A 24,091-nucleotide genomic window follows, 5' to 3' on the forward strand; every position below is an offset into this window, starting at 1 on the left:
TGTAAAATAAAAATCACAGTTCTACATAGTCCATCTTAGTTTACAGATTGACTATTGCCTTTGAGCCTTAATCAGTATATGTTACCAATCTCTTTGCTGTAGTGCTTGCAGGAGTTAAAACTGGAGGCTAGCTAAACACATTGGTTTACACCACTTTATTTATGTTTCTTTATGCTTCATATGCTTCCATAGAGCTTCACAGCAATCATCCATTTCCCATCTGCTTATCTGAGAAGCAGAAGGTTCAAAAATACCAATACATACCAGACATACAAATCATTATTACTGGCTTTGTCTGGCAGTCTTAAAAATGGTAACGTTCAGGTGCATACAAATCATCTGTTGTTTTTACAAAGAAGTAAACTCTTGCTAAGCAAGATTTTTAAAGCTGTTTTTTCAAAACCAGGGCTTCAAGACATCTTTGGGACATTGGGAATTTCCAGTTCGCTATCTGATACAATACAATTACTTTACACACACACACACACACACACACACATACACACAAATTAAAATAGCTACTTTAATCATAAGTTCTGTTAGTTACAAGGAAACACTCTAAATTACTTCAAATGTATGACACTCAGTAGAAATTCAGTAAAATAAAAAAAAAAGACAGAGAAATGGTAGAGTGCACATACAATTCCATCATTAACCTTCAGTGCTGTGGGGTTTACTTCATTCTGTAGTGCACCAAAGAAATCTCAAAGCCAAAAAAACAACAACAAAACTCCTCTATTACTCTTGAGCCAGGAGAAACTTCTCCAAATTTAAGAAAAAATTATTGAAAAACATCTCATAACTTACATGATGTGCAGAAAAAAAGATTATGAGAATTAATCTCATGGTTAATGCTAACTCCAACTGATAGTGCTTGGAATTGACAGAAGGAAGAGATATTGAAGCAAATCAAAACAAGTTTATGCTTATATTAATTATGGGCTGCTTTCTCTATATTTTTTCTCTTGAAGCCATAAGTAACTCAGAAAACTGATCCCAAATAGGGTTATTTCCCAAAATGCCACTGACTTGACATTGGAAAAAAAAATTAGTCTGATTTCTTACCTTACTGAGGTGCTGGCTGTCAGATTCATTCATTCTTCAATCATGGGATTATATGAAAAACTGCTATCTATAAATTGACTAGGTGTTTAAAAGCACCTGAATCTTCTAAATCTATCTAGCTTCCTTGGGAGTCCAATCATTTCACCCTGAGGCAAGAAAAAAATGTAATAATTTTTCCTCTCTCTGAATTTAAATTTACATAAGGCCAAAGAATCCTCTAAAAACGGGTCTTCTTCATGGCTGATCCTTCTTGTTTCCCCTTTGCTGTGGGTCAAGGCATTCTATCCTGCCTTCTCTAAACTGAAACTGTCACATATTGACTGAATTAAGGGCTCTGTAAAGCTACAGGGCAAAATCTACTGAGATTCAGAATGTTTGTTGGAAATACTATTTCCACAACTGCAGCTTAACCTAGGCTAGGAAAAAACCTAAGCTAGGAAAAAAAATCATATTTGGGAGTGTATTGAAAGCAAAGCAAAGAAAAACAAAAAACAGCTTATTGCTCTTCTACCCCTCTACCTGCAAACACAAGTTTGACAAGGAAAAGTCAGCACAGGGAAGAGAAAGAAGACTTCTTTTTACAGGTAGACTGACAGGTCTGTCATTCTATTCCCCTTCTTTGCATCTTGTTATCAAATCAGACACCCTTGGAAAGCATTTTAGGTTGCCTCATGATGCAGGGAGTTTCCAAATGTTTTAACTTCAGGTTTATTTGAGAAGAATGTACTGGAATTAGACCCACTCTCTCTTTCTCTGTTCTTTAGTCAAGCAGACTGTTTTTCCACCTTCACAAATGAAAAAGTTCATAAGGCTTGGGGTGTTATGTTGTTTCATTTTACATTGCAACACCATCCTGAAATCCTGCACAGGTTGGAGCATACATCTCTGGAATTATGTACTAAGAGTAGTGTCATTCTTCCAATACTAAAAAAAAAAAGCAAAAAAACAAAACAAAAAAACCCCACAAGATCAGTTTAGGAAACAGAACACCTCTGATTTTTGAAAAGGTATAAGCAGGATGTGTGACTTATTTTATTCAAAAACTTTATGGAAAGCTCTCAGATTGTAAGAAAAGCAAAGTCTGAAATTAGCATGGGTGTTTAGCTTAGCTTTATCTCCAGACTGGCAGATAGCTGCCTGTGGAAGGATTTTAAGTTCTTGATTGTAGGTCACTCCTCAGTGGATAAATCACAGAAGCAGGCACAGATAAGGCACATGATTGGCTGTTCTCCTGCTGAGGAGAGACTGCATTAAGTTAGACTAATGAATACTGAATCATTTTCTCATCCTCAGGGTGGACACCCCTGTCAGGGCTGAGTCACTGCGAGCAGTATGCTGAAATGATTTAAAATGCAGCAGCCTCTAGTGCTGGTGACAGATGGATATAAACTTTGGGCATGATACACACTCATTTCTAGGCCTTCACAAGCCACGAGTACAAATATACAAGAAAACAAAAGACAAACTGTGATAAAAGCCCCCCACTTGTGCATACTTGACGAAAGTGTAAAGTGGACACTTTTTCACAGCCTTTTCAAATCACCAGAGGACTCTCTTCCAGGGTAGTCAAAGATGGATACTTTATTCCAAGGTTACTCTGCTGCTGTTTTTCTTTCCAGAAGACTGCAGAGCCCCCTGCAATAAGCAATGTGTTACCTCTGCAGAATGAAACCGCATCTTTGACATTTTCTGCTGAAAACTTCTGATGCACTCACCACTTTACCTAGTCAGTTGAAGGTATTACAGAATCAAAATGCAGATATGAAAAGCTGGAGGTACATTTTGATTTTGTCACTTGCATTTTAAATAGAAATAGGTGGTCTTGTTTGAGAGAGAGAAGATAAAAGGTTAACTTCAGCAGTACCCAACACTGATGGAAAGGACTGATTGAATGAGTATTATTAGACTCTGGGTGAGAAATCACACAATATTTTCCAACTTGGCTGAGAGATAATGTCTTATGGGCCTGACTTTGCCTTGGATTATGATTTCTGTTTGCACAATCCTGGTGTTTGGCATGGGCAGCTACTCACAAGCCTTTCAAGTAGGGAATTTTGGTAAGCTCCCAAAGGCCATCCATGGCAATCAGTGACCAGCCTGGGACCAGCCTAGGAAACATGCTGGCTCATACTGCTTGCCAGGGGGACTTTCATGAAGGTCCAACTGCTTACTTTCAAAAGTTGCCTTCTGTCGAGCCTTTCAAAAAAACTTTGCACAACCCTGTGATTTATTTCTCTGTGGTGAACTCTCATTAGTCAAGAAGCGAAAATAATGCTGCCTTGGCACAGAGCACCCACAGAACATATCCTCTAAGGAATGCTATTCATAAATGAAAAAAGGATAATGAAACTTCATAATATACATGCATGAATTCTTCTAGCTTCTCTGTCAAACCGTAGCCTATGGAAACCTAAATTGGAAAGCTGCTTAAGAAAGGAATCATGTGGCAAAGTGAATAGTCACCAGCAGAATAGCTTTATGGAAACAATAGCTCTAATACTTGCATGCTCTTCTATGTCATTTAAAGCATTGCTGTTCATTGTGGAAAATGAGACTTTTAAGCTGACCTTCTGTTTTACCATTTCGGAAGCTAATGCTTGCATTGCATGGGGAGAGCTGGTTGGTTGTTTTTCATTATGGTATGTGCCACAAATAAGCATGTCAGAAAGGTCTGAAATTTCATCTCATCCAAATCGATTAGTGTTAATGTTTTTCTCATTATGATTTCATCAGGATTAATTAACGGAATCTGTGAATAATATGCTGCACATATTTGATATGCAAAACCAAACCAACTGTACAATTTATGTTTCCTTACAGCTGGTGCTTTCCATATTCAGTTAGGAACATAGACTACATGTCCACGGTGTAGACTAATGCAGCTCACCTTACTGAGCCAGGAAGTGCCCTGGATGTCAGTGAAGCCTGTGCTAGCAGGTGACCTGGCTGGAACTGACAGCTCTGCCCTGCACAGCCAGCCCAGAAAGCAATAGACTCATTTCTTTACCAGCTCATTCTTTGAAAATGAATGTTTAAATTATATTGGTACAAATATGTCTTGGCTATTGAATTTTAAAATAATTCAGGGTAAACTTATGAAATGTCCAATTTTTTTTTTCAGACTCATCCAGTGGTCATTCAGAGCATTCTATATTTGACTGGCATGATTCATCAGTAAGTATGCACACCAGACACAGGACTGGGCTGCTTATAATTTTCAGGGAAGTGCTCATGAACAGCAGAGAGAAACTACTGTTGATGGCAACAGTAGTGTCCAATTAATCCCTCTCTACATAAATATCTGAATTTTTAGAGAAGCCATTTTTAAGTGTCTTTTGTAAAAATTTATTTTGTGGGCAGATCGGAGGATAAATATTTTATGTCCTTTGTACCTTTTTAAAAACATGACAAACCATCTTTACAGGCAATAAAATCTTGATATACTTTATATTTTGAGGCACAGAAGCAAAATAGTGCAAATCTGTTTTCTGATTTCACTGGTCTTGGCACTGGCTCCTGGATATTTACATCTTAATTTCTTCCCCTCAGATATGGTATTTGATTTAAGTGTTTGTGAAAACTACCAATCTGACAGTCCTGTAGACTGAAGTCTTCCATTTATTCATCCATTAACTCCCAAGTTCAAGTTTCCCTTTCAAATTAAAGTGCCTCTATCTGTGTTGGCCAGACCACCTCGAGGGAGGAATAATTTAGATTCCAACCACACTCTTACCCCATCCTCACTCTTGCAAATGCCAGCAAGAAGCTGATCTGTGCCAGCTGTTGCATATTTCTAATGGACACACTTGTCTATAGGGAATAATGTGATCAGGTAACTTCAAGAAGATAAAAATTTCAGGTTACTACCAGTCTGGGCTGGACTTGAACTGATACTCCAGGAACAAATTATTGTCTTCCATTACCAGTTCAGATATACTTTGGATTTTCTTTGGGGCTCTAAGAAGTATCTTAGTAAAAGTAGACCTTTTTTTAAAATAAATTTACTAAGAATTCTGTGGAAAATTCGAATTTCAGTCTATATTAACTGCATTGAGCTGTGGTTTATACTTAATAGGTAAGGAAAGCAGAGCATAGTATGCAACCCGCTATACCTGGTACATAGTGTCAGGTTTTGAAACAGCTTGCATTTAATCTGCACCTATGCAGTGCAGAAAGAATCCAGAAAGAAGCTGAAGTTTGCTCAGCTAAATCCTTTTTCAGGCAGCTGAGAAGGAGTTTTTCACTGATTATTTTCCCCACTTTTTAATATTTTCAAAAAAGGCATAAATAAAAATAGATTGGTTCTGAAGTAACAGAAGGACCAACATAGAGATGATGAAGGTATTCCAGTCATATGGATTATGGGAGAAATCCAAAACTTCCAGGTTCTCATTTTTCCATAAGAGCCAATTCTGACACTTAAATATATAGGTGTAGATATACCAGAGGGGGAGCAAAGAGGAGATTCTTTCCTATTTGTTGTTGCATCTTGATTGCTTTGGTGCCACACATGCTACTGGCACTGCACTGTAGCAGCTATGAAGAGCCTCACTGTTTTGGGGAAAAAGTAGACAGAGATGTGGTAGATTCTCCAGAAGCTGTATTATCCTTCCTATTTGCGCAGTTGCCACTGGTTTGGGATGGAAAGGAACTTGGTTAGGTCTTCAGCATGCTGTACATGGCACACTTGGTTCTTGGTGTGTGACCACAGAGGGTGCTGAGCTTACCATTCATGTTATAAAGGCATGTCTCTGGATTATTGATTTCTCCAGTGTTTAGCACTACTTCAAGTGCCCTGAAAACCCACTGTATTTTTTTTTTTTCTGGTGGAGAAAGTATGAGTGCTGCTAGTTTGGGCTCTAGTAAGGAGTTGAGAAGGCAAGTGGGACAAATGCTCTGAGGGGCAGTGGGGATGCATGTGCTGTGTAACTGAAGCCTTGACAACAGCTGACAATTAATGCCAGTGCTGTCATATGTATTGACCAGTCTGCAAATTCAATCCAGACTGCCATGTCAAACAAGAGACCTCATCCTATTGAATTTGAACCATGAACTTGGAAAAGAACTCACAGTAGATGAGACAGAAAGGCTAAATGCCTACATGCCTTTCCCTGTTTCAACTCCCTACCGTCCTCTGATGCCCAAGGTGGTTTTATTGGCTTCTTGTGGTGTTTCGTTAAGGAACCGATCAAAATCCTCCAAGTTTTACTTAGGTAGAAATTTTCTTCCACATCTTATTCCTTTTCTGTCTTTTTTCCTGTCTAGAACAACAACAAGCCTTGAGCCCTTGAAAAAAATCTTGACAAACAACCCTGTGTTCTGCTTTGCCAGCTGACTGATGGATTAGTTACAGGTACCCTTGCCTAGGCTGCCTCTTCTGCAGAGCTGCCAACAGCACTTCCATATGAATGAGTGATCACCAGCACTCAGAGTCTTCTTCTGTTAGACCTGTATCACTTTCTACCTCTACATAGATGAAGATACCTGGTTAGACAAAAGCTTCAATCAATTTATGGTTTGGAGCCTGTCACATACAATGTGAGTCTGAGGTATTAAACTCACAGGACTTGAAACAGATGTAAGGAAAACCTAGCACTTGCTAGCCAAGTGCAAATAGCTAGTCCTGTAATGATCTGAGAAATCTAAGTCTCTCAGCTGGAATCCATCTATTTTTCCCTTGTGTTAAGGCCTTGGGTTTATTATAGTGGTACTTTAGCCTACTAGTAGACTGAAAGCAATATGAGACATAGTCATTACATTCAGGAGGGAAATTTTGCACACTGTAAGGATGCTGAAAGCCTTTTTCTTCCTAACAGGCAGGAAGAATTAGATTTGCCAATTCCCCAATCTGCAGTGCTTTTCTGAGAATTTTGAATTTTAAACTCCAGCCTTCTGATTAACAGCTCAGGACAAAGAACTAATTCCTAGCTGTATCCCAAGACTTGTCTTCAATCTGTAGAAGGAAAATTTTCACTGTGGAAATCTAATTTCTCTGAGGTAGAGGTTGCACTACAGGCTAAACAGAGAAAACCCAGTGCCTTTTGCCCCTTGCCCTTTCCAGGAAGGTGCATTGGGGAGTTCAGGCAGGTATTTAAGTTAATTCTGCTTGAAAGCCTTCTGCCAGATGAGTGGCTCCCACATAAAAGAAAAAGAAACAAGAAATAAAGAGAAGATGGATGTGGAGAATTTGTAGTCCCTACGGCACTTTTGTCACCAGAGTTTTCCAGGAGGGCAAAAATGCAGCCTAGGCAGTAATTCAGCCATACCTTGCACCAGTGAGTGTCATTTCTGAGTGCTGCTTTGCCCGTTTCCCTTCAGCTTTCTCTTTTTTTAATCTGGGAGAACCCTACAAACTAAGGCAAATATCTTAAATGGAGAAACAGATAATGCAGACAGAGCATGCATGCAAATAGCATGCAGAACCATAGAAAATATCCCAGAAAACATTATGAGGTAATGTTTAGGATAGTTGCAGCTAGACTAGACAGCCTGTTAATGGACATTAGGAGAGTGTGGTTTGGAGCAGGCATTTCCACACATTCATAAAAGATTGAGAAGCCTTGGGAGGTCAACAAATAGTTTTGTGGATTATCAGATCCCATTGACCAGTTTAGCATTTCTGGCTTCTATTATAGTGCATATGCCCCTTATAGCCACCTACATCCACCATGATCCTCAAAGCCAGTGGCAACTCACTAAAAAGTCAGCATGCAGTACGGGACCCTTTGGTTTATGATTTATATATTTCCAGCTCAGCTTCAAATCTTGCAAAAGAAGGCTTCTCAGCATGCATCAATAAGAGATTAATCTTACATCCCTCTCAAAAATAACTGCTCATAGTTTTTCTTGTTTGTCAGCAGCTGCCCTTTTATTCTCAACAAGTAACTTCCTGTTATGTGTATGATGTGCAGATAGTCATTCTTTCACCTCTAGATCCTGTGGTGGGCAGATTTAGTAAGCAGTGCTCCTTTCAACCTGCAAACCACTCTGTCAAAGGCCATTTCATTTCTTAAAAGAAGTTAATAGCACAGTGGATCCATTTACTTAGATTCTTTGTTTTATTGTGCCCAGCCATCTTGGTGTTGCAACACAAAAACCTAATGGACAGTTAAGGTTGTGCAGAGTCATTAGAAAAGCCCGATTAAATCTTGATTTCTGCCAGACATAGGTGACTGGAGGTCAGGTACTGCAATTTTTAATTTTACAACTATTAATACTGAGTTTGGAAAAGGATAGGTAATTTATTTCTCTTTTGTTAAAGCATGGGTAAATATATTCATGTCACTAAAACATTTGCATTATTAAGGTATTTGAATGAACATGAATAAATTACTAGTCTGAAAGGCTGTAATTATTTTTACTCAGACAAGAATAAATAACTTTTTGCAGCATCTTTAGGCTTGGATGATCCTTTTGCCCTTGTGTATTTGTAAACTCATATACCAGTTGAGTCACCTGGATCGAAGCCACTTTTTAATAAGACATAGAAAAAATAAAGTACATTTTCTGTCAGCCTCCTCTGCTGGAACTACAAAAATAATTGCACTTGATTTTACTTCTTTGGAAAAAAGGAACAAAACAAAATAAAACAAAAAAAACCCCCAAACACCATACTAACCCTTAATTTACTTGGAAAAAACAAAATACTGTTAACCATCTTCACTGACCTTTCTCTTAGCTGACAGTTGGTTGTGACAGACAAAGCTGAGTAATCAGCCAGCTGTGGTAAAAAACAAAGCCTGTACCTGATGCAGTCTGATTCTGAGCTATCATTTGCGATACCTGTGGATTCCTTAGGAATGCTTCAACGTTTTAAATATTTTGTCTTTCTGTCCAAACACTGAAAAAAAATTCAAGACTTTTATTCACAGAAAATGTATATTTCATTTCTGAATATACAGAGTTGGATTTAAAAGCATCCTTGTTTCCTTTTTTTCCTCGAAACTTTTCCTTTCTAGCTTTGGGAATTCCAAATATCTCCTGTGTTCAACATTTTCTCTAGAACAAGAGGTAGCAGACTAACATTTGAAGGAACTGACATGAAAAAAGACTGACTTTCATTTTAGATGTCTTTCTTGCCAAAACCAAAAAAAGAGAAGAAACACTAGTTGAAACATGGGAAATTATGATTAGGTGCTAGGAACAAAAAATTCACAGTGAGGCTGCCCTGCAACAACTTGTCAAGAGATGTTGCTTTATCTCCACCCTTGGAGATATTCAAAACTCAACAGGACATGGCCCTGAGCAAGTTAATGTAAGTTGTCCCTGCTTCTGAAGAAGCAGCAGGAGCTGAATAAGGTGACCTCTGGAAGTCCCTTCCAACTTGAATGATTCTGTAGTTCAGAGCCTGCCACATGACAGCAAAGTGCTCTCTACAATCTTTGTCAGTTCTCAGATTTTAGATTCAAGATATAATTATCTTTTCTGGTGCATAGATTGCTTTGAATTCTAGAGCAAGAAATATTACATATATTCATATTCATGCCACTGTCTTTATAGAACAAATCTGCAATCATTTGTTCCTTGGAAAATTGTTCTTCATGTAGCAAGTTCTTGTTCAAGCAGGAACAATCCCATAGAAGTTTGTAAGTCATGTTTTGGTGGAATGTTAGGATTAGATTGTGCTGGTAAACAGAACATATAAATGAAATATTCTCCTCTAAGTTTACTGAATGCTTCATGATAAGTATATTCCACATAATATATATATGTATTACATATGAATTAATTTACTGATAACTATTCTGAAAATTAAGAGATCTTTGGAAATTAAAACAATGATAATGGAACAACTGTTCATGACTTCCTGTGGCATGCAGTGAAAGAATCAAAATTGGTCTGGAGGAGTTCAAGTGTGCTTACCATATTATACATACATGGTTTGTACCTGCTGCAGGCAATGGTGAAATGCTTCAGTAATTGAACAAACAAACATAGATAAAGATCTCATTTGAAGAATACTTTTCCCCTTTTTTTCCCCCTTCTCTGCTGTTTTTTAAAGTTGTTCAGCTTAACATGCTGGAAATATCCAATTTGGTTTTACCTTTATTTGATAAGGAAATCACTAATGATGGGATGGCAAAGGATAGTGAAATAAGAAATAAACCCCTCAATATTTAGTTTGTCTCCCAGTTTTACTTGGTTAGCAAAGTTTCCTCTAGAAAAGGCAGAATGAAGAGAAGAATTAAGTCTGACTGAATTTATTGTCAAATAGTTGGTTTTGTCATACTCTGCCTTCCTTTCTGACTTATATTTTATTAAGCAAAATGTTAAGCAAGCGATATAAATAATGTATTGCTGGAGGCATCCTCATCCATGACTTAATGGTACTAAAGATAGAATTCCCAGCTTTCCACAGGAAAGGAAAGGAAAGGAAAGGAAAGGAAAGGAAAGGAAAGGAAAGGAAAGGAAAGGAAAGGAAAGGAAAGGAAAGGAAAGGAAAGGAAAGGAAAGGAAAGGAAAGGAAAGGAAAGGAAAGGAAAGGAAAGGAAAGGAAAGGAAAGGAAAGGAAAGGAAAGGAAATTTCAGGTTCTGAGCAGCAGAAGCACATCTATTGTTACTAGCTTAACCAATTTTAGGAATGCCTTGAGAATATGGATTGGTAGAGCTAGTATACATAATCTCTAATGACTGCTTGTGCTCTTTCATGAGACTCAGCATTACCAAAGACATACCTGTGAGAATCAGATCTAGCACATATAAATCCTTCACAGGAGAGAGAAATACATATTGCTAAGATTCTCCTATTTCCAACAGGTAAAAGTGGTGGAGTGGAAGTAATGGATCATGGTAGTCTGTGCAGTGGCTGTCTGTGATCCTTGTTTCCCATTTATGCTTTAGGAGATGTTTCCTATTTGGGAATAAGATGCGGGAGACTGCTATAGGAAAAAACACTAGCCCTGACCTTATCCTTGCTCCATAACATGAAAGTAAAAGAGAATTTCAAGCAGCATGATCGTCATAAAATCATGCCTCTCCTGAAAGCAAGCCAACAACTTAGGAATTATCCCTGCATCCAGATTTGTTAAGAAAGAGAAGACAAAGCAGAATAGTGTTTTCTAAATGACTGATAATTTAAATCCCATTCTGTCCAGTGCTCATCTAAACCAGTGACTGAATTACATCACCCGTCACAGTTCTTCGTTGTCTTTCAAAGGCAACTGCTCCACTAGGAAGGTGAAAAGGCAACTGAAATAATACAATGTGTCATCAAAATAAAATGTGATACAATTTAAGTTTATTGCTACTCAGGGAATTCTATTCCAGTATCTTACCTTCTTTGTCCAAAAGTGAGATAAACTACTGAGCATTGACCCTTCTGGTCAGAAATTTTCAGTTATTATATAACTGGAATATAAGTGTTGTTTATACAAGACAGAAGTAAAATATATTCCCTCTAGACAAAAGACCATTAGCCTTAAAACTTTCATTACTTCTTCTATCCTGAAGATAAAAACTTGCATTCTTTTTCAAGAAAAAAAGCCTTGAGCCTCTAGCAAAAGATGCACAGCCTCCTCACAGTGCTGAAATTTTAAACATTGCCTCAGTTGAGGCTTTAACTTGCTTTTTTGTGCCTCTTTGTAGCATTAAGCGTATTTCCAAAGGACAATTAAGTGGTTATTATAAAATACCAGCTTTTTGTGATAGTGGCACTCAGTACTAGCTGCTCCCATTATTACACATCCACTCTACACACCCACCAGAGACCGCAGTTGGGGTTTGAGGGTCTGTTGCTTTTGACTCTAAAGTTACAGGGCAGATTGATGGTCTCTCTGCAAAAAATAACTGAGCTGAGATAAGCTCAATTAGTCACTGTAAAAAATAATACGAAACAGAAGGAGATGAGTCCGAAGCAAGCTAAGGTGCTTTCTTATCTTTGACACTTCACTCAGACTTTCCACAAGATTTCTACAAAGCCAAAAGATAAAAACAAATAAATTTGACTCAGATCCAGAAAGTATACTGTGGTTTCTGCAGTAACGAATGTTTTTTCAAGATTCAGTAATGGCCTTCCAGTTCCCCAGTTTCCTGGAGTCTATAGCATGCATAACACCTTGCTTTTTTTTCAAAGAACATTATTTAAACTAGATGTTTTATAGAGACAAAAAACAATGGAAAAACATATTTTCACAAAATGTCACACACTGGACAGAGATAGATCCCAAAAGATAGAACAGATGCCACATTAGAACAGCGGGCAGAAAGAGAATTGTCATGTAAGCAAAATAATCAAAAAGGTAAAGTAAAAAAATTAGCAGCTATCAAAGAATAAATACTTATAAATAATTGATTGTTCCTTATTTTCACAGAAGCAATTCCTTTTTTCCTTTCACAGAAGCAAAGCTTTTTCAGCACTGAATACTCTGTTGGCAGCTCAAAGCACTGCAAATCTTGAATAAATCCCAGGACCAACTTCCATGTTTTCTGCACTAAACCATGATAACAGAGATAACAGCTCAGCTGATTCCTCCCTGATCATGCCCCAGTTCAGATCAACATAAATTTGGAATAGTTCAGTTGAAGGTAAAGAAGTTATTTTAAATTGATACTGTAGTAAGACAGAACAAGCCTTGATTCACAATGGGAAAATCAGATAATGTCATGTATTGAATACAGACATAAATGCAAGGCTTCATTTACTGAGAAGTGAATAAAAAAAGTATTTAATATATTGTTTAACTATTAATTACTTAATTTGTTTAATGTTCTATCCATTGATAAATAATATTTTCATTGACAGCAATTGTACTCCTTGCTGTCTGCTCAGTACTGCTGTGATAATTATTATTTCAAAACAAAAGTCAGTCTTTTTCCCTCATTTGAGAGATACCATCCATCATATGAATTATGGATTTTATTTAGAGCATACTGAAGTCCATTGGAAAAACTACTACTATGGCCTTCAGGTTTAGATAAGTCTTTTGAACAGGTCAGGATTCTTGTGGAAAATAATAGCATGAAACCTTGTAATTAACTCAAAATTATAAAAAAAATTAAAGCTTGTGCACAGGGGGTTTATTTGAAGGAATCACAAAATCTCAGAATAGATGAAGCTGGAAGAGACCTCTGGAGGTCATCTAGTCGACTCCCCTTGCTCAGGGAAGGGTCAATTACAATTTGTTTCTCCCGGGTCATGCAAAAACATAACTCTATTTCTTTACTTTTAAATGACCAACTTTCCCAATTTACTTTTTTTCTTACATAAAACTCTGCAATACATCTTACTCTGTAATTATCGGATCATTTTGAAAAATCTTTTGCAGTCTCTTGTCAAGAGAATGGAATCCTGTTGTGCATTTTTCATTTAGTCTTACAATTTATTTTTTCACTGAATAGGTCATCAGGATTTGAAGTTTTAATGTAATTTTGCAAATTATTGTAATTATTTATAATTTTGACCTTTTTATGGCTCTATATTTTGATTGCAAAGCACTGCACTCCTTTAGTGTGAACCAGTGAGACTGCAATCAATGGAGAAAAGACTTAAATAGAACTAATATAAAATGGATATCTTTGAAGGGTAGGTGGATAAATACCTTCAAAATTGTCAAGATCTACCAGAAATGTAACACTCTGAGTGTCTTGGCTATCAGATGTCACTGTTGAACCTCAATGAAGATGGGATGCTAAATAGCCACCTATGTTTTATACAGATCATGTCCAATTCTTGTCCCACTGCTTTTAAGTTAATTTTTTCCACAGATTATTGTGCCCAAAATAACTTCTAGAACTGCTTCACCAAATATTTTCACCATTTGCCTGGAAGTTATTAGCTGGCATCCCATAACATCCATGTTCTCATTAATCTGCTTTTTTTTTTTTTTTTACATTGAGAACTATACAGCAATTAGCTGAAAATGAGACCAATTACAAGTGATTGATTGATTGATGTTGTCTATGAGTACATGATACTGGTTGTTGATGAGAGTTATATATTAATTAAAATCACATCTTCTCTTACTTATTACCAGTTGAATATCAGTTAGAGTAGCCTTCATGCTTTTATGTCTTCTGGTCACAGCAAAGCCAGATATACAAGGAGCAAGGGGCTAGAAAGAGCAAATCTCCAGGGTTACTGCCTGCTTAATGAGGGTGTTTTCCTTTGATCAGGAAAAGAGGGGGTACAAATCAAGACAGGATTTTAATGTTAGTCTAATCTGAATCCTCATCTTACATTTTCACATAGAAAGACATAGAGGGATATTTGTTTTATAGGTTGTATTTGATTTCTTCTGTTCCTTTATTCTGATAAGGTCCCTAATTCAAGCACATTGCAATTTTCTCAAATTTAGAAGTGACTGCAATGTTTTCTATAAGTATATTCTCATATGCTAGAATTCAAAAATTAAAATTATAATACATTTTTAGCATCTATTTAGTGTGTTTCATTGAATGAAAATTGCATGTATGTTTTCAAAAAGCTCATTTAAATTCCAAATATCAAAACATTTCAGTTTGAACTGTATTAAATGAAAAAGTACTATTTTAGAGAGAGAGAGAGAGCTCATGAAACTGTTTTCGGGAGGGCCAACCCTGTCCTGGGGCCATCAGGTACAACATCACCAGCCAGAGAGGATTGTCCTGCTCTGCTCTGGCTGGGGCGGCCTCACCTCGAGAGCTGGGAACAGTTCCAGGTGCCACCATATAAGAAAGACACGAAGCTCTTACAGGGCATCCAAAAGAGTGCAGTGAGGGTGGTGAGAGATCTGGAGGGGAAGCTGAATGAGGAGTGGCTGAGGTCACTTGGTCTCTTCAGCCTGGAGGAGGCTGAGGGGAGGCGCCATCACAGCAACGACTTCACATTGAGGGGAAGAGGAGGGGCTGGCACTGATCTCTTCTCTGTGGTGACCAGTGACAGGACCTGAGGGAATCGCCTAAAGTCATTTTAGGAGAGGTTTACATTGGATATTAGGAAAAGGTTCTTCACTGAGGGTGCTTGGGCACTGGAATAGGTTCCCAGGGAAGTGGTCACAGCACCAAGCCTGACAGAGTTCAAGAAGAGTTTGAACAACACTCTCAGGTACATGTTGTGATCCCTGGGGATGGTCCCATGCAGGGTCAGGAGTTGGATACAATGATCCTTGTGGGTCCCTTCCAATTCAGCATATTCTGTGATTCTGTGATTTGTGTCTTTTATATTACTGAAACATTTCTGAATCTCTTAGATTACTGATTTTTTTGTGGTGGGAAGAAAAAAGGAACTGGCAAAGAGTGATTGACAGTGACCTGGAGGCAGTGAGGGACATAGTCCATCTGATCTTACCTAAAATGATGTTTCAGATTTCACAGCTTACACTGAGAAAGCTCTGTTATCAATCAGTGATCTTGTTAGCAGTTGCAGTGCGCAGGCTAATTAATGATGCTGCTTTGCATAGATTTCGGGAATGAGTAGGAAATGAATATAACATAATTAAACTATTGTAAAGTCTCAAATTTGGACTGTTACTTCTGAAAATGTTGGTGGCTATGTTAGTTTAATCAAAACTAATAAATATGCAAGGATTTAATTTGCATCAGGTAATTTTGGAGCACAATCCCCAATACAGCTCTGTTAAATGCTGCTTTTGGAAGTATGTGCTGTGAATTCAGAGGTAAAGAGCATTTCCTACAGACTTTAATTCCCTGGGCAGAATGGGAACCCTGTAACCTAGGAAGAGCTTCCCAGTCTGTATTTTGCTGGGTGCCATCACAGTGGCTCAAGCCCTCAGCATCCATGCCAGTGTGAAACATGACACTGCAGGGACGACAGGACAGGGGACTGGGGATACATATTAATGTTGTGAGGGGCATCATAATGCCTCAGGATGTTGCTGCTTAGAACTGATTTGTCAGCAGGTCAGTCTTACCTCATAGACACAGTGCTACATTCAGCTGACTTGCTCTGACTGTTTTCAACTTTTAACCTGTTTTATGTTGGACTGCAGGGTTAAACTAATCATATCGAGTAAATTTAAAATTTCCTTGCATATTTTAAAAGTCTACAGACTTTGCAATTTGCACATCCACTAAATGGAAGCTATGTCAGTTTCTAGGAAAAATAAATACAGAATCACAGAATATTCTGAGTTGGAAGGGATCCACAAGATTCATTAAAGTCCATCTCCTGGCCCTGCACAGAACAGCCCCAATAATCACAACATGTGCCTGAGAGTGTTGTTCAAATGTGCATTTAAAAGATATTATCTCCAAACACACATATTAAAAGAGCACATATCCAAGGAGTACAGCATGGAATATGTCAATATTATCTCCAAACACACATATTAAAAGAGCACATATCCAAGGAGTACAGCATGGAATATGTCAATATTCCTGTTCCAAATCACCAGCTTCAGGGACTTCATTGTATTATGCCAAAGACTGAGTTTATCAGTGTGGTGGTATTTTTCCAGATGGCACAGGGATAATTAAAGGAGGTATTTTTTAGAGAGAAGAATAAGGAAAAAAATGAAAAACAAAACAAAACAAAATAAATAAATAAATAAAATATTACGCTCTTCAGCTAGTCAGTCACTGATAACAGGCCAATATTCCTACCTGGCTCCTTCTAAGCTAGAGAGGTTTAATCTTTGCAGTCCTAAGGCAAGGATCAAGGACTCTGAACAACTGACTTAGAAAATACCAAGGAAGTTGAACCAGTTGTTTGCAATTGCTTGAGGGGAATCTCAGACATACAAGCTGTCAGCAAATGCTTCAAGAAGGTCCCTCTCTTTCCTCCTGAGTCCCTGGAATTAATAAAACTCATCAAAGCTTGCAAAGGAGGATGCAGATTCAGGGAAAAGATGATAAAAAGGGCCCGTGGCTCCTGCACGAGCAAATTACGTGTGCTGGTAACTAAATTGATGGAAAAGTCACAAACTATGTTCACCAAACACAACAGAGATAACAGTAAATGTCACTTCTGTTAGTTACCACAGTGCCTGCCTTTTTTGATTAACTGAGTGCCTGTTCTTTTTCAACAGACACTTGACTGTTCTAGCTGCTTGGCAATCTAGTCCCTAGTCCCTTTAAGCTTTTCCATGATGTTGTCTCAACTGGATTTTGTGCAGTAGAGCTCTTAGGCAGAAATACTGACTTCAGAGCAACTCATGGCTGAGGAAAGTGAAACACACAGCTGAAATGGACTTACAAAAATCTGCCATGTTTCATCACAAATCTGTGACATATTGTACCCAGAGTTTTCCAACATGCAGTCAAGCTTAGAAATGTCAGCTGTACTGGACAAAAGGGTTATGATACAACTCTAAAGAATTTCATGTGCGTCCAGTGTTTTATAATGCTTTTTATCAAGTAATTTGGAATAGTAGGCAGCCCACCAGCAAAATAACTGTTTCAAGCTTAAAAGTGACTCCTGAACTGCCAGAAGAATGTGTCCAGGATCCAGATGTCTCTAGGAATATTTCTGTCACTAGCTGATCAGTCCTGTGGCTGCCACCAAACAAGAGAAGGAATGGGATAATGTATTGTTCTATTTTTCTGAGGCTAGCAGTCTCTGCACCAATCTACTGAAATTCTTCTGCCATTTGAAGCAAATATTTTCATGTCTTTACATTTTCTTCCAAGCTTCAACTTGTTTCTGTGTCTCAGGAAGTGAACTTTCTAGCACTTAAAAAATGAAATGGTTGTTTATTATTGGTCACTACTGCTGTACATTCTCAGCCTTTAGAGTCATGGTTTGAGTGGCAGTGTTCAAGGCAAGGTTGGAGCAATCTGGTCAAGTGAAAGGTGTCCCTACCCATGGCAAGGGGGTTGGAACTATATATTCTTTAAGGACTCCTCCAATCCAAACCATTTTGATACTATGAAATGAAACTCTATTCTGGATACGTTCTAATCTCATGGTTTAGAAATTCTTTGATTGTCCATGAGGATAAAATAAGTAGATCTTGGAGCCTTTATGGAATTAAAGCTCTACTACAACTTTCTGGCATTCAGAAACATCCAAAGTCACAGTGCCAGTGTCCAAAGAAGGTCTGTTCTATTCACTGTCTGGGTTTTAGTCAGTCACAGAGCAACACAAGTACATTCTGGAAGGCATTGAACTATTTTTAATCTGTGAAACCCCATTCTAATACGGTAATATTAATTCCATGGGCATTTATATTATGTTTATCCTTATGTTTCAAGGGCTTCCCTTCACTCCAGCACTATAGATAAGTTTAACTCAAATTTTACTCACCTGGAAAGCAGGCCAGTCCTACACAGTACTTTAGAGTAAAGCCTAGGCTGATACATTGATATACTGCTTAGTAATTCTGGCTTGTCTTTCAACCTTAGAAAGTTTTTGTGCTTCTGATGCACACATGGGTTAGATCCAGTGAACAAATCAAAAAAACACTTCTACACTTTCAGTTAAACTGAGGTTAGGAAACAGAGGTCTGAGTCCATCTGAATCCAGGTATTTTTCTACCTCCCAAAATGGTTTTCTTCAGATATCCTGTTCAGGATTGGGCTGAGGGCTGCCACACTCTGTAAGGTGAGAAGCCAGATGTGATGGGAGAGCTTCTGAGCAGGACTCAATTGCTTTCTAGGTAAAAAAAATCATCCAGAACACAGCTACCCACTTTTGTCTTGATCTCTCTGACATACTGCTCTGTTGCTCCAAATGTAGTTTAACACTCTGTGACAAATAGCTTCAAAAGTGGGCACTCAAATTTTACTGTTCTGCCACTTGAAATATTATTATAATGTAGTTTTCCTCCTCTGCCACATGCAGGCTTGTCTAATCACAGTCCAGTATTTACCATGCAAGATGAACTTTGGACTTCCTCAACTATGGACTTAACTGAAACTAAGCAAGAAACCGCAAACATTAAGTAAGTTAACTATATTTCCCTAAACTGCAAAAGCACCCTTTTTGCTACTTTCACTTTTATGCAGTAAGCAAGAAGAAGGTTTGGCCGTTTTGTATCCACAGCACATAAGGAAAACAGTAAGATTACACAGCAATTGGATAAATAGGGTATTTGTAAGCCTGAGTTTTTATTTTTAATGTATTGACAGATTCTGCCCATTTGAACTGAATATCTCATAACTCACTCTGTGGAAGACAGCCTGCTATTGGAACCAACTTCTGACACCAGATCAGCACCCTCTGGGTTGTCAAGTCTTTATGTAGAAAGAGAAAGCAAAGTATTTCTAAAAGGTAACTGTTATGTTAGATTGGGCCCTAGATTCCAAGGCCATGAAGACCAAGTGGGTTAGGCCCAGGTCTTTGACCTTAGGCTGATTACAGAAAATGATCAAGCCTTTAGGATGCCACAGGAATTCTCTCTTTACATCCAGAGAGAGATAATTTCCTCCCCAGTATGAATCTGGAAATTTGTGTTCTTTATTTCTTTGAGAGATTTCTACTTTCAGTGTTTTAATCAAGAAGGAAAGGATGGAGTGACCAGCAAAGATATTGGCCAGTGTTGTGAATGAGCAAAGAAAATGACACAGCAACTGGCATTTCATATAGGAACAGAAGAGTTCCCATGTTATGTGAAATGCCATCTGGCATCCCTGAGTACATAACTGGTCACATGAACAATGGCTCTCCTCTGTCCCTCAGGCCTCAATGGTGATTTTTAAAAAGCTGGTAGTTTGGTAACTTTTATTGTGAAAAAAATTACAATTTGTCATGTGTGAAGGCAAGTTGCTGGAGAAACAAAGCCAGGATATCAGTCTATTTTCCTTCCCAAAAATTTCCTCTGAATCCCCTTTTTCCCCCCCTGGGATGTCACCTCTCTTGATCACTTGTGGAGTCTGTGAAAATGCACTCTGCTGTGTTCCTGGGGCTGTCTCATGTTTCTCTGCCTCTAATGCTATCTAACCTGTGGGGTTTTTTTTCTCTAACTAAAATACAAAGTGACTAAATTTGAAGCATCACAACACTTAAAAGGTAGGAAAAAACATTGTAATGCCCATAGAGCTGGGGTCTTTTGACCTATTCATCATCTGTTGTCTGCCTTGAAGGTTTTTAGTCCTGTGGTTATTAGGGACTGAAGCATAAGCATCTCTAGCTCCCTTCCTCCCTCTGTTAGATCTCTGTTGAAGAAAACAAGGAGTTATTTATGCTGCCTTATTCAAATTGAAAAGAAAAATCCAAGACCTGCATGAGCTTTAGCTGAGAGCTAACAGGGAAGAGAATATGGCCTTAGTATCTTTCTTTCAGTGTAAACACAGATACTTTTGAATAAAGGAAAAAAGCCAGTAATTCTGACTCATCTTTTTTTCTTAAATTGATGTAATTTCAGCTGGCCTTCTGTGGAGTGAAAGGAAAAGGGAAAATAAGTGGAATAAATATAAGATACAGCAACAGAAATTCATAAATTCATTTACCAAAAGTATTTTCCATTAAGTTTTTGCTGTTCTTTGTTTTAGGGTTTATATTGCCATAATTCATTTTTCAATGATTTTGGTGTCTTTTTTTTTTTCCCTAAGAGATGCTATGACTTTTCTATATGCAATTAAACATATGTTGTTTAAAACTCACTACAACACATTTTTGACCAGTTAAGCATTACTCAAATCCTTTTTCTATTCTCAAAAGATCACCTTATTCTAAGGTTACTAAAATGAAAGCAAAAGCCCTTGCACATTAAGAGTCTTTTTTTCCAAAAGATTTCCATTTTCTTTTGCAGACCTGCCACTTTACTTGCCAGTTGTATCATGAAAAGCTGTGCTTATAGCAGACCTATTGTAGAGTGAAAAGAGAAAATGCTTTGCTACAAGGCAGTAGCTAATTCACTATTCTTCAGGGACTGATATTCATCTATCCTTCAATAAAAGCTAATGGTTAAATAGACCCAATGCACTCAGCTAATCTAGGAAGAAGCTGATGGCTGGGGGTTGGGATTCAAAGTTCATGCTGAAGTGCTATTCCTGAAGACAAAGATATTCTTACATTTTCTTTAGAAAAAAATTACAATACTAAAAATATCATATGGCTTTCACTCTCAAACACATATTTTTATGAAACAGAACCTATGGCATGTGAAAAAGTTAAATTTTATTAATTTTTAACAATGCATCACTTTTATGATTTTTTCTTTTTAAGGGATGTGAATATTTAAACAAAGGGATTACATTTTAAATAACCTTCTGTCTAGTCTTTTGCTACTTGAATTCCAACACCCTTAAGAAGATTCAATGATTTTTTTTCATGAAAAGCAATTTTTGCAAAGCCCTCCAAGAAGGAGGGGAAATGACAACACCACGTTTCTCTCTGTGTAACTACCATCCCAGTTAAAGGTACTGCTGTGCTGTGCATATCAAACAGTCCAGTGCAAGAAGGAAAGCTCACTTGAGAAATCAACAATGAAAACAAAAGCCCACAACCAACACAGCAGACTACACAAGGACAGAGGAAATTTTTATAAGCAAGGTTGTGACTTAAAAAACAGGATATATGTATTCTGAACAACTGCTGTAGCAGTTGTGTATGAATGCAGGTATGTCATTGCTTTTAACAGATAACCTGAAAGTATTTTATCTGTGCTGCAGGACATTTAAAGTAGCCATACTGTGACTAATCATGAAAACAAAATGACCTGAATATATAGATGTGCTGTTTAACTGCAGGATTTCAGTCACAAAAGACCTTATCCTGGTATCCCTGAAAGCAGTGGCAATGCTCTCCCTGATTTCACCAGAAACAGGACAGAATACTAATTAGGACCACAGCTGAAACTGCTGGGTGAAGTCCTTATTTCAGGACCTTCTCATAGTGCAGATGATGAGATGATGCACTGCAGGAAAACATCACACCTCTGCACATTAGTGGATTGCTGGAAGAACATCTGTGTTTTCTCAGAAACACAGAGCCACAATTGGACACATGCCTGATGAGAGGGTTTCGAGATTTGTGTCTTTCCACAAATTCAATACTGCCAATATTTTTTCTCTTCTTGCATTTTTCTTCTCATTTATCAGTTAAAAAATATCAATCTCTATGCATATCTTTCACTACATAGGGTTTTGGGCACTTTCTCAGTGCTGGTACTGTAATCCCCCTTTTAAAGGATATTTGTTGGTAGGCATCATCTTTCCATCTGAGGCCAGACTGTATCCCTCTTGGTACAAAGAGGACTACTACTATGACAACAGCTCTTCTTTCCCTTCAGCATGCATCAGTGAGGAAGTCTGGGGAGAAATACAGTCTTGAAATAATCTGAAAACCATTCATTTGTCTCGAAAAGCTGAGGAAAGGGGAACTTCTGTGATCTGCATATTGGCACCAAGTGGATTAAGCTACTCAAGGGTCTAGGGATGGAATAAAGATGCTTACATAGCAGATCTCACACGTTATTTTTGTGCAGGGGTCTCAGTCCTTGTTCCTGTAGAATTGGTATCATAGTAGTTCAGAAGTGCAAAGTAATATGGAGTCTCCAAGTAGTCAGTGCTGGAGACATATATGAGATAATGAATCTAATAGATGGAGGAGAGAAATTTTAATGAGCTGTTCAAAAACTCTCAGATTATTAAGTAAACTCATGGTAGTTTCAACATATATGAAAGCTGCAATTTGATATCTGAGATGAATTTGCTATATATTCTGTCTTCATCTGAAAGCTATCTCAAAGTCTCTTTTTATATTAATCTTTTAAAACAGATCTTGCTAAGATAATCTGAGAGATATTTAATTTTAGATTTTCATATATTGCAGTTAAATAAGAAAGACAGATATTTGACATTCATAAATAAGTCAAGCACAATTTTGGACATTATAAAATTGATCCAGAAATAAAATTTTTCAGTCGATTTTTTTAATATGGTAGGCTACTTTTTATTTGTAGCTACTGAATTTTGATAAAAGTAGATTTGGTTGAGCAGCTCAGAGGTACCCCTGGCAATGACAGGTAGTCACTAGGCAGTGTAGTCCAGGTATTCTACCACTATGGATGGGACCTGGCTGTTTCTACTGCTATCTCTTGAAAAATAAGAAAATAGCACCTGGATCCTGTCAATGCAGGATGAGATGGTGTCTTACTGTGCGACTGCATTTACATTCTTAATGCTCTTGGCTCTGGCAGGATGATAAAGCAGGAAATGAAGATTGTGAATTCATTACAGCCCGTCTCTCATTCTGTCACTGCAACACACTGACACATGTTTCCAACCCTGTCATTGAGAAGTTTGGTCACTTAATCCTTTCTTACTGCACATTACTTTTTAATTAGATATTTATTGCATAACAATCTTCCATTCTGTTCCAGCTTGCTTACCGAGTGTCATTCTGACAAAGGCTGTAGTAGGAGTACTGTGACACCCAGCACGGGTAACCAGGAGAACCAGCTTTCTGCTTCAAGCTGCTGAAAAACACTTTCCAAAAAGAAAGTTTTCAAACTTGTCAGAAGCAAAAGATCTTCCCCTTCAGTTTGTTAACATTCTGCAAGTCAATTCCTTTGAGTATGCTGGAGAGACAGACTTGTTTAAAGAGTAATCACTGAGGGCTGTGACTGATCTGTATCACACAGTTAGCAATTTACGAGTACATGCCATTTCATTTTCTCAGGGTGTCATTTCTTTGCTAAATTTAAGCGACACTGAAAAATTAAAATATTTGGAGGGTACTCTGAGTCTGTCTTTTCAATCAATTATACTGAGTGATTACAAGTGGAAAGGCCTGGGTCATTCAAATGTACTGTTTTCCACTGAAGAAACACTGCAAAATGCAGATGAGGCATTTGATATAAGACAAAGGGATCACAGCTATCATGAAAAACAGAACTAGGAGTACAAAATAGTCAATATATGAGGAGAATACATGGTAAAAAAATTATTTCTCAACATAAATACGTATTACATTTCTTTTTGCCTCTTCTGCTTTTCTAGAAACAGCCCCCTCTGCTTTTTAAATGTCATCCATATTTATCAGACTGCATGGTTCTTGACATTTAGGATTTTTTTTCATCAAACTGTAACTGAAGCTTTGACAAAGGGTACTAATTATCAAGGGACTAGATTTTTTTCCTTTTCCCCACTTTTTGAAGGAGCAGCAGGCTGTAGAGAAAATGTGAATTGTCAGCTACTTTTAATACTC

At 37.7% G+C, this 24,091-nt stretch overlaps 1 long non-coding RNA gene across 1 annotated transcript; it reads left to right on the top strand.

The window, feature by feature from the left end:
- Positions 1 to 4,182: 4,182 nt before the first annotated feature.
- LOC118698163 (uncharacterized) lies at positions 4,183 to 19,264 on the top strand. Its single transcript, XR_004981843.1, has 4 exons — positions 4,183 to 4,239; positions 6,331 to 6,418; positions 18,782 to 18,881; positions 19,069 to 19,264. It is a non-coding gene; the product is annotated as an uncharacterized LOC118698163 (long non-coding RNA).
- Positions 19,265 to 24,091: the final 4,827 nt, after the last annotated feature.

This window comes from Molothrus ater, chromosome 5 (assembly GCF_012460135.2).
Source record: "Molothrus ater isolate BHLD 08-10-18 breed brown headed cowbird chromosome 5, BPBGC_Mater_1.1, whole genome shotgun sequence".
Taxonomy (NCBI): domain Eukaryota; kingdom Metazoa; phylum Chordata; class Aves; order Passeriformes; family Icteridae; genus Molothrus; species Molothrus ater.